Consider the following 16,117-nt stretch of genomic DNA (forward strand, 5'->3'; position numbering starts at 1 on the left):
TGCTAAAATGCACAAGCATGCAGTCACTTTTAGACGATTTCAAATAGGTTCAGGACAAAGCGTCATGTTAGACACAGACAAAACCTGTTAAACCTAAACCTTTGAGGTAATGTCAGGTCTTTTGTAAGATTAATGGGAAAAGCTACCAGTTCATATGTAAGCTTGGGGAAGGCATGTTGGAATTCCCACAGTATCTAGGTTAAACAATACACTGTCAAATCCTGAGACGAGATAATTATAGCTCTGAGACAGAGTGAACTCAGGGCACGCAGAGAGAGCCCTTTATGAGGAGCGCTGTAATTAGGTGTCAAATAGCTGTGAAGTGTGAATGTTGTCTTATCTGTCAACTTTGCTGCTTTGCAAGAAAATTACATTTTCGGAGGACAAATTGTTAAGCATGACTGGTATGTCAATGAAAATTGCAAATAAAAGTAATAAAAAAAATGTGAAATACATACATAAATTAAAGAAAAAAGCTGTCAAATGTTTGTGATTTTCCCATTGATTTGTCAATGTATTAAATATATTGTTGGTATTTAAACTATAATTTACTATTTCTGAAGTGGGGTTTTGTTTAGAGTCTTTAAAAATATATATTTTGCCTACTGTCAATACCTTTATAAGCAGCCGTTGGAGATGTGGAGTTTAACTCTGACCAGATTGACGAATTAACTGCTAGTCAGTTAACTTAGAAAGACTGCTAATCAGATTCTCGAACCACCTGAACTTACTCTTTGAAGCAGAGGAGGAGGTTCTACTCTGAGTGTGCCCTGGATGACAGAGCTCTCTCTCTGTCTCTCAGGTTGACACCCTACAAAGGAAGCTCATTTTGGCTGCTTGTATCCAGAATCTCATTCTTCCAGTCTTTATCCAATCATAGGTGAGAGCTGGAATGTAGATGGACCAGTTAACCAAGAGGTCTGCCTTGAAACTCAATGCTTTCTGTACCTAGACCAACTGAAGCAACACACTCATTTCTGAGGATGAGGCCTAAATACATCAATCCTATCATGATTTGTGAACAAGAGTCCCAGATTTGACTAGGTTATTCTGTCAGTTTACATTATCCCAAACAGAGATAGTTGAAAGAGCTATAGTATCTACAACAGGTAAAATCTTAATTGTTTATAACAGAAATCTACTTCAAAAGATCTGAATTGTTGCTTTTAAAGTCTTCTGCTGATCTGAAGGTTTGCAGTGCCAAGATTCCCCCTACAGTGCATGTCTAACTTTCCTCTGGCACTACACTCATGCGTTGAGAGCGAATGTGTTTTTATAAAAAGCACTATGTCGCTCTTAAAAGACTGTATGGACTAATAAGGGCTGTCTGAATGTATTTGTAGTGTAAAAGGTTTTGGCTAAAAAAGTGCTATCTAAACAGAATCCATTTGCTTCAAAACTGTCATAGATGATTATCCCGTCCATCACTTAATTGATCATCTTAGTGAATAATTGATCATATTTCTTAACACATTTCTTCTCTGATGTTCTTTGAAACATGGTGTGAAGGGAAAACCTCGGAGCACTAATATGTACATTGCTTTAATCAAGCTTTTGATCTTCAGAACAATTCAGCGATAAGTCAATTAAAACCAGGCCTGCCAAAATGAATAATGCAGTAAATTTTTACTAAAACATTTATTAACCAGGCTTATTATAAATGGATGATTTCCAGGGGAAGACTGGCACATGAGATGGACAAGTTGTCAGAATGCCTTCTTCCTCATCCCTCTTATTCGGCTTGGTTATTTACCATTTTGCATGCAGATTGCTTTTGATTATAAAGTGCGATATAGCCTGCTGTTTGTTTGTTTTCATATTGGAGCGCATTCTTCTTAATCTGTGGGTGCGCCATGGTGATTTCTGACTTGAAATGGCAGCCAGAAATTTCAGAAGTCACCTTGTCCTTCATCACCTGCTTTTATCTTCTTCCTCTTCGTTTTTTTTTTCCTGTTTACTTATCAGGAAACGACAAATCCAGATTTGGCCCTAACAGTCTGTGTGGCTCTGTGCTGTCCTCAGGACGTGTGTGGTGTCAGAGAGCGCACAAATGCAACCCTGCCTTGAGGAATTGTCAGTGAAAATGCTACCACCAAATCAATCTCTCATGGGCCTCGTGGGGCATGGGCCTGTGTAAATAAATAATGTAAATAAATAATGCTATCTTTTGGGTTTGGTCAAACTTTGGCTCAAGTTTAAGTTACCTTAAAAGCAAATATCAGCCCAATTTAAAATAGAAAATTATTATGTGCTTTTTTGTGTTTTCAGGCAATCATAAGCTGTATTTGCCTTTGCCTGATAGCAGACTATTTCATGAACCATTTTCCATACAGTATTTGAAGGAGCAGTTGAAGGTACATCTACGTTTGAATACTGTTGGAGTCAATCCAAAGTTGATCAAGTTTAGCAAATAAAAAATGTCTATAGGTCAGTTTTATAGATATTAACTAAAAATTAGTGTGGTAGTAGATCCCCTTTTAATGCACACACTGAGCTGGTTACACTTAGTGTAACCAGCTGCAAAGCTTCTTCTGTGGAGTATTTTGTCTCCCTAAGGCATTTGGCCATGGCAAAATGGTGAAAAAAGTCAGAAAAAGTACTTGAAGAACTACACACAAAAGCGCACAGTGAGTCTCAGTATTGTGATTCGCCTATGCACATGCTTTTGTAAACGTGAATGTCGGAGAGGCGTGAGTTTTACAATGTTGTGTTTGGTGGGTTTGATTGACTCTAGAGTTGGTAAAATGTGGTGTCAATCAAAAAGGAGAGATCCTACTGACACTTTACAACTATGTCACCGAATCACGTGGAGACGCCATGCCAGATGTCAGATGTGAAGGAGGGGAGCATTGAATGGAGCACTGCAATTGTTATTTTTGTCAGTATAATCACAGAAGTTTTCGATAGAGGGCTTAAACTTTTGGGTCACTTCATTTTCATACACTGAAAGTTCTATCGAGTGGAACGTTTTCAGATGATAAAACAGATTTGATGATGTCCCATTGATAGTTAGCACTACTCTCTGGCACATTTTACAGAGGACTGAAAGGTGAGGTTTATTGAGCCCTTAAAACCCGAACCACGTCCATGCCACTGAATTTAGTATTTTCTTTCCAACTATTTCATCTGTTACATTTTCAACTGTGGACGCTTGTTCACTCACAGCTGTTGAGCTCATTTTGGCACCACTTTGTAGGTAGCACATAGTGTAAATAGAATGATGGCTCTGAGCACTGGTGTGATATCTATCAATCTATCAATATTGTCTAGTGCTATTAAGAAATATATAAAAACTAATCTTATTTCCATGTAAAAAGTGTTTGTTGAAAACCCGTGAATATACTGAGGGCTGCCAGTCCTTACAGTTGATGAATGTTATCCATCGCCGTCTTCTGTCCTCATCCAAAGTTATGTGATAAAATGACAGGTTTGGTTTGTTTCCTTGCCTGTTTGTGCAGCTGACTGTTAAGCACTTTCATACATGTCAAGTTGTACGGATTGTCTGTAAGTTACACAGATTCTCCTCCATTTTGCGTGCAAATAGAAAAATGATCAAAAATATAGAAAAAGTTTTTCAGAAACTCCACTGATGAATTTCACTTCTCAGAGACTCAAGGATGTATAATAAATAAATATGAAAAAGGTGGTATTTTAAAGTTAATTTTATAATCCATTTTATCCGTTAACAAAATATCTCAGGGGGCAGATATCTCGCTGGGCAGATTTTATCAAACTTGCAGAGGGTAATTATAGGATCTATGTCTACAACTTGAGGAGTCAAGCCGGTTCAAGATGGTTGTGACAGCTAATGTGTTTTTAACGAACACAATTATGACTTTAACTTCCAGATACTGAACTACAATTTGCTGCTGTATTTCGGGGTTGCCCCAACATGGAAAGAGAGCAGGTTGTGCAACAATTTTGTTTTAAACTTTAGCCAGCACGGCACCAGGATATATGCATTCCTTCAAAGAGTTTTGGTTTCATTTTTACAGCGCAATAGTTTTCATTTTTGTTGTTGTTGTTGTTCCAATAGTTACTCATACTTTTTTTAATTGGAATAGTTGTTTGAAAGGTGAGATTTACATCAAAGCAAGAACATTTTATTTGGGCTGTCACAAGGATTTCTGGGAACCACATAAGCTGTCAAAGATATAAAAAAATCGAGTTTAGGGGCCGTTGTTACTTAATTGTAAAGTTCAAGTAACATACAACAAAATGTGAGGAAAAAACAACAACAACAACAACAACAAAGCACAGGATAATTATTTAGTAAGTGTTTTCCTCTGTCTGTTTATATGACTCTTGCGGGCATCTTGGAACCTGTTGACACAGATTATTCAGGTAGAGGCCTGAGGGGCTGGCTGAGGGCGCTAAGCTGGGCCACTGTGCACATCTCAGCGCTTCTCTGGAATGGCTGCCAGCTCCGTCTGCTCGGCTGTGATAATGGAGCCTCCATTCCCCTCTCTGTGTTGTGTGGAAAATGTTTCCATTAGCCTTTGACAAGAAAAGTCCTCTCTGCAATTTAGTCCATCTTTTATGTCCATCTTGTTTCTTCTAGCATGCAGATTTTTACTCCTGCCTCCCTCTCTTCCTCCCTGTGTCTTGTTAGTTTTCTGTCTGCTGCACCCCTCGAGCACTGCTGGAATGTTGGGACGAGATAAAGAAAAGGCTCCCCCTCTAAGCAGGTTTGAGTATTTTTTTTCTTTTTAAAATCAATGACCTTTTTTTAGGGATTGTAAACACAAGGGATAAACTGAGTCAAACTGTGGTTTTGACAGAGGCTCTTCCAATGCAAATTTGATCACTTTTCAGTGGCCATTTTTTTTCTTTTTTTAGACAACATGCACTTTGACGGATGAGTTTAGTTCGGCGGAATCGCAACACATTGCCGTTTGAATGCTCCCCTTGTTTTCCAAACGCACTCACGTCCATTGACACCGAAACATCTGGAAATTCTGATGTGACCTTTATTTGCATTACTAAGCTCATCAAATTTGAACAATAATTCACACATCCAGCTGAAATTAATGTGAATTTTTTTGGCAAGCGCCCGGAATGAGTGTAATGCAAATCTCATGTCGTTTTTTTTTTTTTTGTAGCACAAACAGGAATGGCGGCCAAAAAACTAACAGCTAGGCAATAATTCACTCAGATGTGGAATACACTTACAGCACCAGTGAGGGAAGGCAGCGGGAGATAGAGAGGGGGTGAAAAGAGAGATAGATGTGAAGAGGAGGCCATAGAAAGGTTAGAGCCTTTTGGCCTGGCAGGAAGCTGGGCCAGTTAGCCAGAATGAGACAACTTGTGGTCCTCACTCCGTGAATTAAGTTGCTTAGAGACTATGGCTTCCTGAACCCTTACCTCTTTTAAGAGCCAATGGAAATACTGTAATTGATTGCTGAAACCAACATATGAGATTGAGATTATATGTATAGGCTGGCAGCGGCAACGCCTGGAAATATGGGGAGTGTGCTGGAAATGTGGTTCAATATTTTTAAAGGGTTGAAGGAACTCTGCGAGGGTATGAGCTTTATTTTCAGTCAACCGCCACTTTTCCATTTTTATGCCTTTCTTCAACTTTGTGGTCACACCTGGAGTCTATCCTGTGGTTTGTAATAAACTGATGTCATATTGGGTCGTTTGAACACAGCCAGTAACAAAACAGAGCACCACTCTGTAAGCAGTCTGCCCACTTGCGTCAAAATCAGTGGTAGATATCTTGAAGTGAACTTTACTTGGAAAGACTGAGATTATTTATTCTACATGATGAATTCAAAATTCCTGTAAAAATGTCAGAATTCACAATCAAAAAATTGGATTTATCCTGTTCATTTCATGACTAATCTGTTGTCTTCTCATCTACAGTATGATTGTTTTTTTAAGTTCACTTCTGACAGTTCACTTCTGACCAGATTGAGAAGCTGACAACTGGTACAAGCAGGATTGAAACAAAAGTGAAATTCTGCCATTATGAAACAATAATGATCTCAAAATTTACTGTACTAGGTATATGTACATTGTTATATACCACGAGTACAGTTTTTTTGTTTTTCTTTTACTTATATGTCTCTATTGTTTCTCACCCTCTCCTGTTTTGAGCTGCTGTAATGTGCAAATTTACCCACTGTATGATCAATAAAGTTTTATCTTATCTTATCTTATCTTATCTTATCTTATCTTATCTTATCTTATCTTATCTTAAATTGTTTTAATGTTTCATCAATTTTCTACCTTCTTCCTTTCCACGTTGTGGGTTTAATGGTTCATTCTTTTTCATCACCTTTACTTTTGCTTTCCATACTTAATTAAATGTGTGTATACAGTGTTTGTGGTTCATTAAAGGTACTTTGGCTGTGATGCTAGTGTTTATATGAACCATCTATGTGGCCTATATACTCTGCATGGCCTTGCTTGGATTTGTCATTATCATTGTTTTTTCAAACTGAAACTATATGTAGTTATGACAGGTAAGATACTAGTTCCCAAAGAAATATTTTTCAAATGGTCCAAACAACCTTGTTAAGTATCTTCAGGGATTACATACATAAATAAATAAATAAATAAATAAATAAATAAATAAATAAATAAATAAATAAATAAATAAATAAATAAATAAATAAATAAATAAATAAATAAATAAACATCTGAGCGATTAGATTACATGACCTGGATTGAATGGAAGCTGTACATACAGATGTGCTTGTGGGTGTGTGTTTGTGTGTGTGTGTGTGTGTTCATATACTGTAGACATAAACCTAACAGCAGGAAGTGTAGGGTGATTGACAGTCCTCTCTCATTTCCTCTGGGGACGAGGCTGCATGCACTGTTGCATGAGGTGACTGCAGCAGTGAGACTGAAGAGCATATGAAATCCATTAACTCTTGGTATTATTATTTACCAACCCCTCTGAAACACCAAATGAAGGTCACATATCTACAAATGCAGCCAGTGTGTTACCAGCTCCCCATCTCCGTGTATCATTAATGTTTGTGCTGCGTCGCTCATCAAAGGGAGTGTGATATTAATGTGGCTCTGAGCTCATGATAAAATATGCAGGAATGTGAGTGACAAACACGCAAAGCTGCTCCCGACTGTTGTGCTACATTATAGCTGCTTTCAACATGGGAGGTGAGCTTGGGTGTATCAGATTACATGACTTTCATTGTATAAGTGGTGCATGGGGGAGGGTTACAGCTAAATTCTCAACACTCCAATTTAAGTAATATTTTATTTACTGCTTTCCCACTAATGTTTTTCCTGCTGTAACTGAAGCAGGAAACCATTATTACCATTTGGAACTGGCCATTTAACAGTTGTTTATCATTAAAAGTCAAAGTGTGTGAGCATTGTTCAAAGTTTTTGCTTCACAGAACAGATGTGCTGCCTTTTCCGGCCTTACGTTGCTCACCCAGTCACACTTAATGTACATCCAGTGTTACAGACACTTCCCAAGTGTTTGTAGGCTAAGTGCTGGATTTCACCAAGTGTTAAAAGCTTAATCCATCCAAATGTGTGAAACTGAGAAGTATTTAGTTCACACCAGAAAGAGTAAATTGACTGAGGTTCAGTGTCAAGCTTTTGCTTTGCCATAAAAGCTTAGGGTCAATAATGTGACCCTCCATAATGATTTAACTTTCAGCCAACTGTTAAAGGGAGGCCCACATAGACCATAAAGGGCTCAACTTTTATTTTACAATTCAATGCTGTAAACACTAAACAAAAAGAGAAAAATACTGTTTAAGTGAAAAGTAAAATAGTAGTTTGACCGCCAGTGAGCACAAATGATTGCAGACATACTGTAGCATTACTGCTGTAAGCTCAGTTGATGCAGTGGCTTCCCATAGTATCATAACTGGTGTCACAATAAAGCAAAGGGATTTCAGCAGTATGAGCATGTTTGCCGGAGAGTTTATGGATTTGTTATTGGAAACGACTGGATCTCGATGTTCCAGACTCCATAACACATCAATTTGATTCCAAATAGGACTCCGGCACCAGGCCCCACTCCTTATCAGCGAACATGTCCACATCAGTCTCCAAGATTTAGCCACGGCTAAATTCCTGTGTATTTAGGCTGGCTGAATGATATGGACATCTACGCAGTTCCAATAGCTGCAGGCAGCGCCTCTTGAATAGCATTTTGTACATAAGCTTTAGCTTACTAGCCTAGGATACCAGGCCAATGCCTTATCCCTGTTAACAGAGACTCTTCTAAGACAGGATTAGCGGGGGAGATAGTCAGCGACAAGGGGGGACAGTCCATCTCCTGGGAAGCACCACCACTAACCCAACCATAATTGCATTTGTTTAGATAAGAAGATCACAGCAAAATTGAGTAGTGGTAGTCCAGCAAGGCTATGTGACTTTGAATTTATGGAATCACAGTATACAGAAAGCACATGCCTGTAAACAAGATGCTGGACGTGTTTGAGCACTCTTTGTCTCAGTCCAGGTTTGTTTTCTTTTGTACCGATGCACCATATTATGAGGAGGTGCTTTAAGTGTGAAGTTATGCCCATCCTGTGCATATTGTGGGAAATTATATTTGCTTGTTGATGAATTATTTTTGCTATGCAAAACACTGTGAACAGAGACAGTTTAGCATACAGAGAGGGCCAAAAAAAAATAAAAATAAAAAATAAAAAAGGCGAAAACTAAAAAACTAAAAACTAACAACCTGACTTTCAGGTGTGACCTTCCACTCTTTTCCTAGTCTCCCATTCCTTTATGGGTTAACCATCCTTAATGCTTTATGTATGCCTTGTGTGACACTCCTTGCATAAATGATACCAAATAATTGGGATTTATAAATTATTCATTGTGTATTAATGCAGGTGAAATGGCTTTTTGGCTTGGACTGCTGTCTGTCTTTCAGAAAATAAAAGAGGAGGAGGTGGGGTATCATAGATACTTTGCCAGGGAAAAAAAATGAATACTCCCACAGAGATATATGCAATCAAAATGCATGAGCCACGCATGGTCAGAGCACCAACTATCGCAGTATTTTGTCAGGTATTTGTTATTTTCTCTTTATAAACAAAAGCCAAGATTTTCTCCATTTGCTAAACCCATGTGCGGTTTCATGAATATAATTTTTTTAAACGCACACTGACATGCTTGCGCTAGAAGCAAAATCAAAAACAAAACTTTGTGAATGATACTGCCTGATTCATTCATTGATTGCTCCTAAATGTAAACTGACTGACTTGAAAATGTTATTGATTATTTAAGAGATCTGAGATCTTTTGTTTAAGAATAAGTGAGAAATGCATATTATATTCTTTTAGAGTTACACAATACTATCATTCAGAGCTACAACTCGTTGATTTAGAAACAAAAATAGTGAGGAAATAAAGCCAAATGAAATGAGCGAGAAAGACAACATGAAAAACTGGAATTCTTAACCACATTTTAATCTGTAATGACAGATTGACAAACTGCATCGCCATCCGCCACCTAAACTTTTGAGTTTTCCTTTTCATGTCATAAATGCTTTACATAATTACATAATTTTCCGGCTCTCGTGACTCGATTTCACCACAATTTGACTCAAGCATTTTTACCTTGGAGACTTGAAATATTTGGACCGTCAAAAAGGGACCTTACCCCTTTCCTTTGGCTTGTTTTAGTGCGACATAATATTTCTTTGGCAGGGGTCATGGGTGACTTGACATATATCATCACTAACTTATTAGATTTTGAGGCAATTAGTTGAAAACAAACAGGCTAGACAGACTGGCTATTGAGTTGCCTGAACGGGGAGAAAATAGCTTTTGGTGCTCAGTCATTTCAGGGCTGCATCAAAGAGGAGTCCATGGCATCAACAGAAACAAGAAACACATTGTTGCGGTGTAACGCCTATACAGTACCAGGGGCTTAGCGCATTATTTTTCCAGTGATTCAGGTTACACACCCAGCTTGCCCCAGAATAATAGGGTGGTAGAAAGAACTTTTCACCTGAACATTATATGCTATGTGTAGCATAGTTAGTCAAGGATTAAAAACCCATTTTGAGGGCTCCCCTGACATGGGAGTTTAAGCCTGTTGGTTATAACGTGCAGACTAGTCCTCTGTCTGTCAATAAGGTCAAGGGGACATCCAGTAATGATTACTACATGAGGACTGGTCACAGAATTTTTAAAACACTCAAAATATATATTTTTTCATATAATGTGTCTAATTACATATTTTTTCTAAATGGCTTTTAAGCCAATTAGGTTCTGGACAGAGAAAATTTTGTGGACTTTCTTTGAAAGCCGTTTATCGAACAGACTTTAATCAAACTTCAAATAATTTTCAAAAACTAGTGATGAAAAAAAAAACCTGAAAATTGACTAAACAGATTTAAAACTACATTAAATCGACACAATAAATAAACAAATAAATAAATAAATAAATAAATAAATAAATAAATAAATAAATAAATAAATTGTGCTATGACTCACAGTCAGATAGTTAAAAAAGCAACAAATTAACTTTTTCCTCACGTAAACTGAGTGATGCAACAGTGCAGGCAGTTTCTACCTGTCTGCCGATATTTTAGCAATTTCTGCAATGACGTTTGATCTCTGTGAAGATCACAGCTAGGTAGGAGACACCTTCACCACATACCAATTATTCCACAATTTAACAAGACAGTCAGACATTCAAGAGACAAAAGACACTTTCATCAGCCTTTCTAGAGCGGAGACAAGGGGAAGAAAAATGGGAGTCTTTAGGCTTTTCAGACTTATCGGTTTCATGTGAGTGGTCACTGGAATGTCAAGATTTTAGTCAGCCTTTTTCCCACCAGATATCTGCCTTTCCTTCTTCTCTTTTTTTTTCTTTTTTTCTTTTTTATTTCTCAAACATTCCCTTCTAAGTATCTGGTTCCTGGACATGATTTGCTAAATTACCTGCAGTATCAGTTCTGCCACTGGCAATGCATAGTAAGCTTTTAAATTCTCCCAAAACCCATCAAAAGAATTAGCCCCAGCGCTGTCACTAACTTTATTGTCTTCGCAAAGTGGCGGAACAAAGGAAATGCCTTCTGAAGTTGAAAACTTAGGCCTGGTATTATCATAACCAAATGACAACATGCATAGGCAAGATGAGGAGCTGTTACGAATTGAGGATCTGAGATGAGATTTGATCAGGGTAATCTTTCATGTTAAGACCTAAACTTGTCAGATTTATAAAAGTAAACTTTTATGTTTTGTCTGATTCATGTACAAAAAGTAATATAATAAAGTAAAGCAACACTATGATAGCCACATTTTAAACCTAAAACCATGGAGAATGAATTGTGATCGCTGAGATGCAATAAAACATAAAATTAGCTAAAATGTTTAATGGACTACAAATGACCCAATAGTGTTTTTTTTTCTTTTTTTTTTGTGTACCCTGTGCTGTATGCTTTTCTTTTACTTGGACACTCTCAAATACCAGGCTAACACAGCAGCAAAGCAAGGTTTTTGTACTGTATAATTAAACCCTAATGTTACCATATCAGCATTTATACGGCTAATGAACAGACTAATGTCCTTTACAATATAAGTATATGGTGCTGTTTAACACACATTCATGCAGAACCAGTTAAGAAAATGAGATCCTAATTAGTCTCCACTTCTAATACCACAGAACAAAACTGTAGCCACTGTGGATAACAGAGTCAATTAAAAATAGATACTGCAGATAAAAGAACACTTTCTATTCACATTAAACTTATTAAACTTATTAATACCAAAATACTTTACTGTATACATACATACATACATACATACATACACACACACATATATATATATATATATATATTGCATGTGTGTGGGGGTCATTCAATTTTAACTTCATATTGTGTTACCATGTGAACAAGGAAGAAAACTAAACATTGCAATGCAGTTTGGATCATGACACATTAGTTCTAAAATTTCATATTTAATTTACTGACTGGTATACGTAGGAGAAAATGCTGCATGCTGGTAGTGTGATCAAGTGTTGCCTTAAAATAAAAAAAAAATGGTTTGAGTTTTAACTTGCTGCAGCACCTCTTTAGTTAGATGTTGCATGGCTAATTTTGACCATTTAGAATGTTAAATTTTGGTTTGGTTCAAGCATTTTTCATGCAAAAACACAAAGACAAAGTTAACAATTAACATTTGATCTTAACCATTTATAAATCCATTCAGACATTATTGTATAAATGTTTACTTCAAAGTCAGTTTTGCATTATGCAGTTATTTTGGTAGGCATGCAATGATATTCTTCAAAATGCACAGAACTGCACCAGAAATGCTACACTTCGCTGCTTCTCCTGCACCCTGCTTAAAATAACCATACATTCGTATACAAATAACAACTTAAACAAAACTGACACTAAAGAGAAGGTTTAGAGAATATTGACTGACCAAAAAAATCTACTTTGGTCTTGACTCCACTTAGACTCATCATTCTGGTCAGAATTAAACTGTTTCCCATTGAGACGGAGCCACTGAGAACAAGTAAGCTATCATTGTTTGTAACTTTTCATGAAATCGGTTATAAATGTAAAATATCATTCATTACATTGGGGCTTTCTTTGCTCATACAATATATTTTCATAATGTTATATCCTTTTTTTCCCTTTGTCACACTGTAACAACAACACTTTTATAACCAGCATCCAAAATGCTTTAAAACACTTATTTCCAGCTAAACATTAACATAGATGACATTCAAAACATTGAAAATAAATACATTATAAAAAAGTACCACTATTATTGTGTCTATGCAAATTAAAATGAAAGAATTAAAAGAATTCACTGACTGGCCGGTGCTGATTCAGAAATAAAAAAAAAAAAAAACAGTTTTCACTTCATTATTACTCGGGTATAATCTTAAGATGTTTTGTGAACTTTGCTGAAGTATTTGCTGCTGTACGTAGAGGTGAATGATCTCAAGAGGAGCAGGAGGAGGTGGTGAGTTTGGGGGCTCATTGCCTATGCATGATAGTGTTGTAGAGATATTAGAATAACACTGACTATATTCTGTAAATGAAGAAGAGAAGCAAGGGAAACCTCGGGAGTCCATTATGGATTTTAATAATACATCAAGGTAATGTAACTGAATAACCGATCTCAGCGGGTTGAGAGGAAGAAGAAGAGGAAACAAAATAGACACGTGGCATTTGGCTAAAATTACAATATAAATTATAAAAAACAAAAAGCACTTTTAGTTTATCTTGTCTTCCTACTTTCATTCATCTTTAGGCAATTTTGCTCTATTTTCCTCCAACTTCCTCCTTTATCCAGAACATGGTGTAGACAAATAAAAGTGGAGGAAAACAGTTTGGCATCTCTGTAGATTAATTAATGTGCCTGCGACTTGGCATCACCGGGCGAAAATTATGTGCATAAATAATATCACTAATTAAAAAGATGCAGATTAACATGCAAATAATGTTAATGAGGATCTGCAATTCCAGAGTGTATTCGCATAACATCAACAATTTAATGTGTTGGAGGGACTGTGTTTGCATTGCATTAATAAAATTCAAAGACCCGTGCATAGAAAATTCTGTCGGAGTCTGTGTTTCCACTTGTGAGTTGTAAATTCTGTGGGCAGTAACAGCCACTTCTTTGGCAGATGCAAAAGTTATTATCTCAAAGGCTGGCTGAAGTGGTGCCATGAGCCAGTACGACCAGCTGTTAGCACGCGGCCAGCCAGAAAAGCACTAAGACAATTAACTGAATTAGTTGTTAGCCGGCACTGTTTATTTTCTCTCAGATTAATTTCACACGGCTAACCAGAAATCTGCCCGAAAGAGGGAAACAGACACAAAATAAACAAGAAACAGCCCTCCAGCTGGGAGTGAATGTGTGAAAATCTTGTTCCTGTTCCTACCTAGAAAAGTGAATGCTAAAAAAAAGTGCAACACTTGTGATGAAAACTCCCATGTTTTGACTCTGTCTCCAGTGTGAAGAAACAAGATGAAGCAAACTTTTTTTCTCTCTCTCACTTTCCTTTTTTTTAAATAATCTCATCAATTGATTTGAAAATGTCACTCACAAAATCTGAATCTTTTGTTTTCACCATAAGATTTTCAGCTCATCAAAGAGCAAAAAGCAAACACCGTACAAGCATGAGAAAAGAGCCCCGCTGTGTGAGGACTTAATGGATTTCACAGTAGAAATGAAATGACAAACTTGAGTGAGCGCATGTCTTCCTGTGGGGCAAATGTCTGGTGGATTTGGATCGTTACCTGCAGAGTAAACAAGGCCCTTTCTTAACAAGGAAAAATACTGCCTGTGTCTATCAACACGATGTCGAGTGGGGAAAAAGGAAAGGCGCTCCGGTCTGCGGTGATATGCATCAACTGTCCTCAAGAGGACATTTACTCTAAACCCATTCATTTCGTAATGGGCAAAGGTTCTGAGCCCGTTCGTCTTTCAGCTGGCAAAAATCCCAGACATTTATCATTCATTGTACAATCTCTCTCTCTTTCTTTGTGTGTGTATGTGTTTCACACATTCACAATTTTAACACAAAGTGGTATAGTTTCAGTGTTTAATGTAAAATAATTTAAAATAATAATAATAATTGCGCTAATCAGAAAAGTTACAATGATTTGAAATCTTTTCAGTATTTTACAGTAATTCTAAACTGATATTAAACAAGTTCATTTTTATGAAAAACCAGAAATGTATTAAATCTGTTATTTGCATTGTCAGTTGTTTTCTCATGTATGCCCTACTATTCTTGAGTCGGATTTTAATAAAGATTATAACAAGAATAAGGATTGTAAAACAATTCAAGCAGTGGTTGAACATAAATCAAATAGAATGCATTTGTATTTGCAACATGTCTCCCCCCGATAATGCTATGTGCTATGCTGTAGAAATGTGAACAGAAAGGCTAGTTTCATAATGTTTGTGACATAAAAACGGGGGGAAATGAGTTCAAATGTCTTCACTGTATCCACTTCTGTCTTTCTGAATGAAGAGGATGTGGCGCCTGCTAAAATTTTCAGCCACACAGCATGCAAATGATAGCTTCACAGGACATACGGTTTGTATTATGCTTGGCATTGCCTGTGCTACAGTGTGATATTCTGGGAGGAAAGTGGGGAGGGAAAAAAAAAAGAAAACCCAGAGAGAAACACAATGACCTCTTCAGCTGGGCACGGCTCTAAAGCAGCTGGCCAATAACTTAAACAGGGCCTTGTAATATGCTCGTTTTGGGCAGCGGGAAAACTGCACAGACAACGCATAAAAATATGACAAGCAGATGATGGATTAGGGTCGTAAGTCTCAGTTCAGCCGTACAAACAGAACATCATGATCGTGTGTTACGACAATACGGTTAATAGACAGAAATTAGCAGATGTTGATTGCAGCCTGGATACCGTCAGCATACCAAAAGCCTCTTAGAAAAACATGGCTGACCTGCAAAACCAAGCCAGAGAGACTGCCTGGATTTGCTCTTATTTTAGGTTTCATAAGCTGTCTTCTTCAGATATTCTCCCCATGATGCTCCTTTTATACTGTTTTAGGACTTGACTTTCAAAGAAAAAGAAAATGTAAAAACTACTAAAGAGTGAAACATTTTTTTGATCTGTCACAGAGCAGTTTCAAAGTTGTCAGTGAGGAAAAAGGCTGCCGTAATGTAACGGTTTTGGGGTTTGTATGTCCTCCTTTCATAGCCTAAGGTGAAATGCACATTTCATCAAGGTTATGTTGTATTTGCTCCCTCATGAATGCAAAGTTAGCTTTGCCCCTCTGAAGACTTCCAGTGAGATTTGAATGTCGAAATACAAAGCACTTGTTAGAGCAGAGCTTCGCAGATAATTAAATTTGATCGGTGGACTGGACAGGAAGGCCAACTTTTCCTAGAATTAATTGCCCGCTACCAGGATTTGTTAATTTGCATTATTTGCCTGCGTAATGTTCATTTGAAAGGTTATATGTTGTTGGAATGCAACAATGTTAAAAGTAAAGTATGACAGTGCTCTTTGCTCAGTTGTTTAAAAAATAAAAACCAGACTCCACTACAGTCAAACTCTTTATGTCCAGAATATGTTTAATGTTATTTTAAATTAAAAAAATCATTTTTAAAAAGGTAAACAAAGTCAGTCACATTGATTTAAATAAATAAATAC

The sequence above is a fragment of the Austrofundulus limnaeus genome, unplaced genomic scaffold (assembly GCF_001266775.1).
Source record: "Austrofundulus limnaeus strain Quisiro unplaced genomic scaffold, Austrofundulus_limnaeus-1.0 Scaffold18, whole genome shotgun sequence".
Classification (NCBI taxonomy): domain Eukaryota; kingdom Metazoa; phylum Chordata; class Actinopteri; order Cyprinodontiformes; family Rivulidae; genus Austrofundulus; species Austrofundulus limnaeus.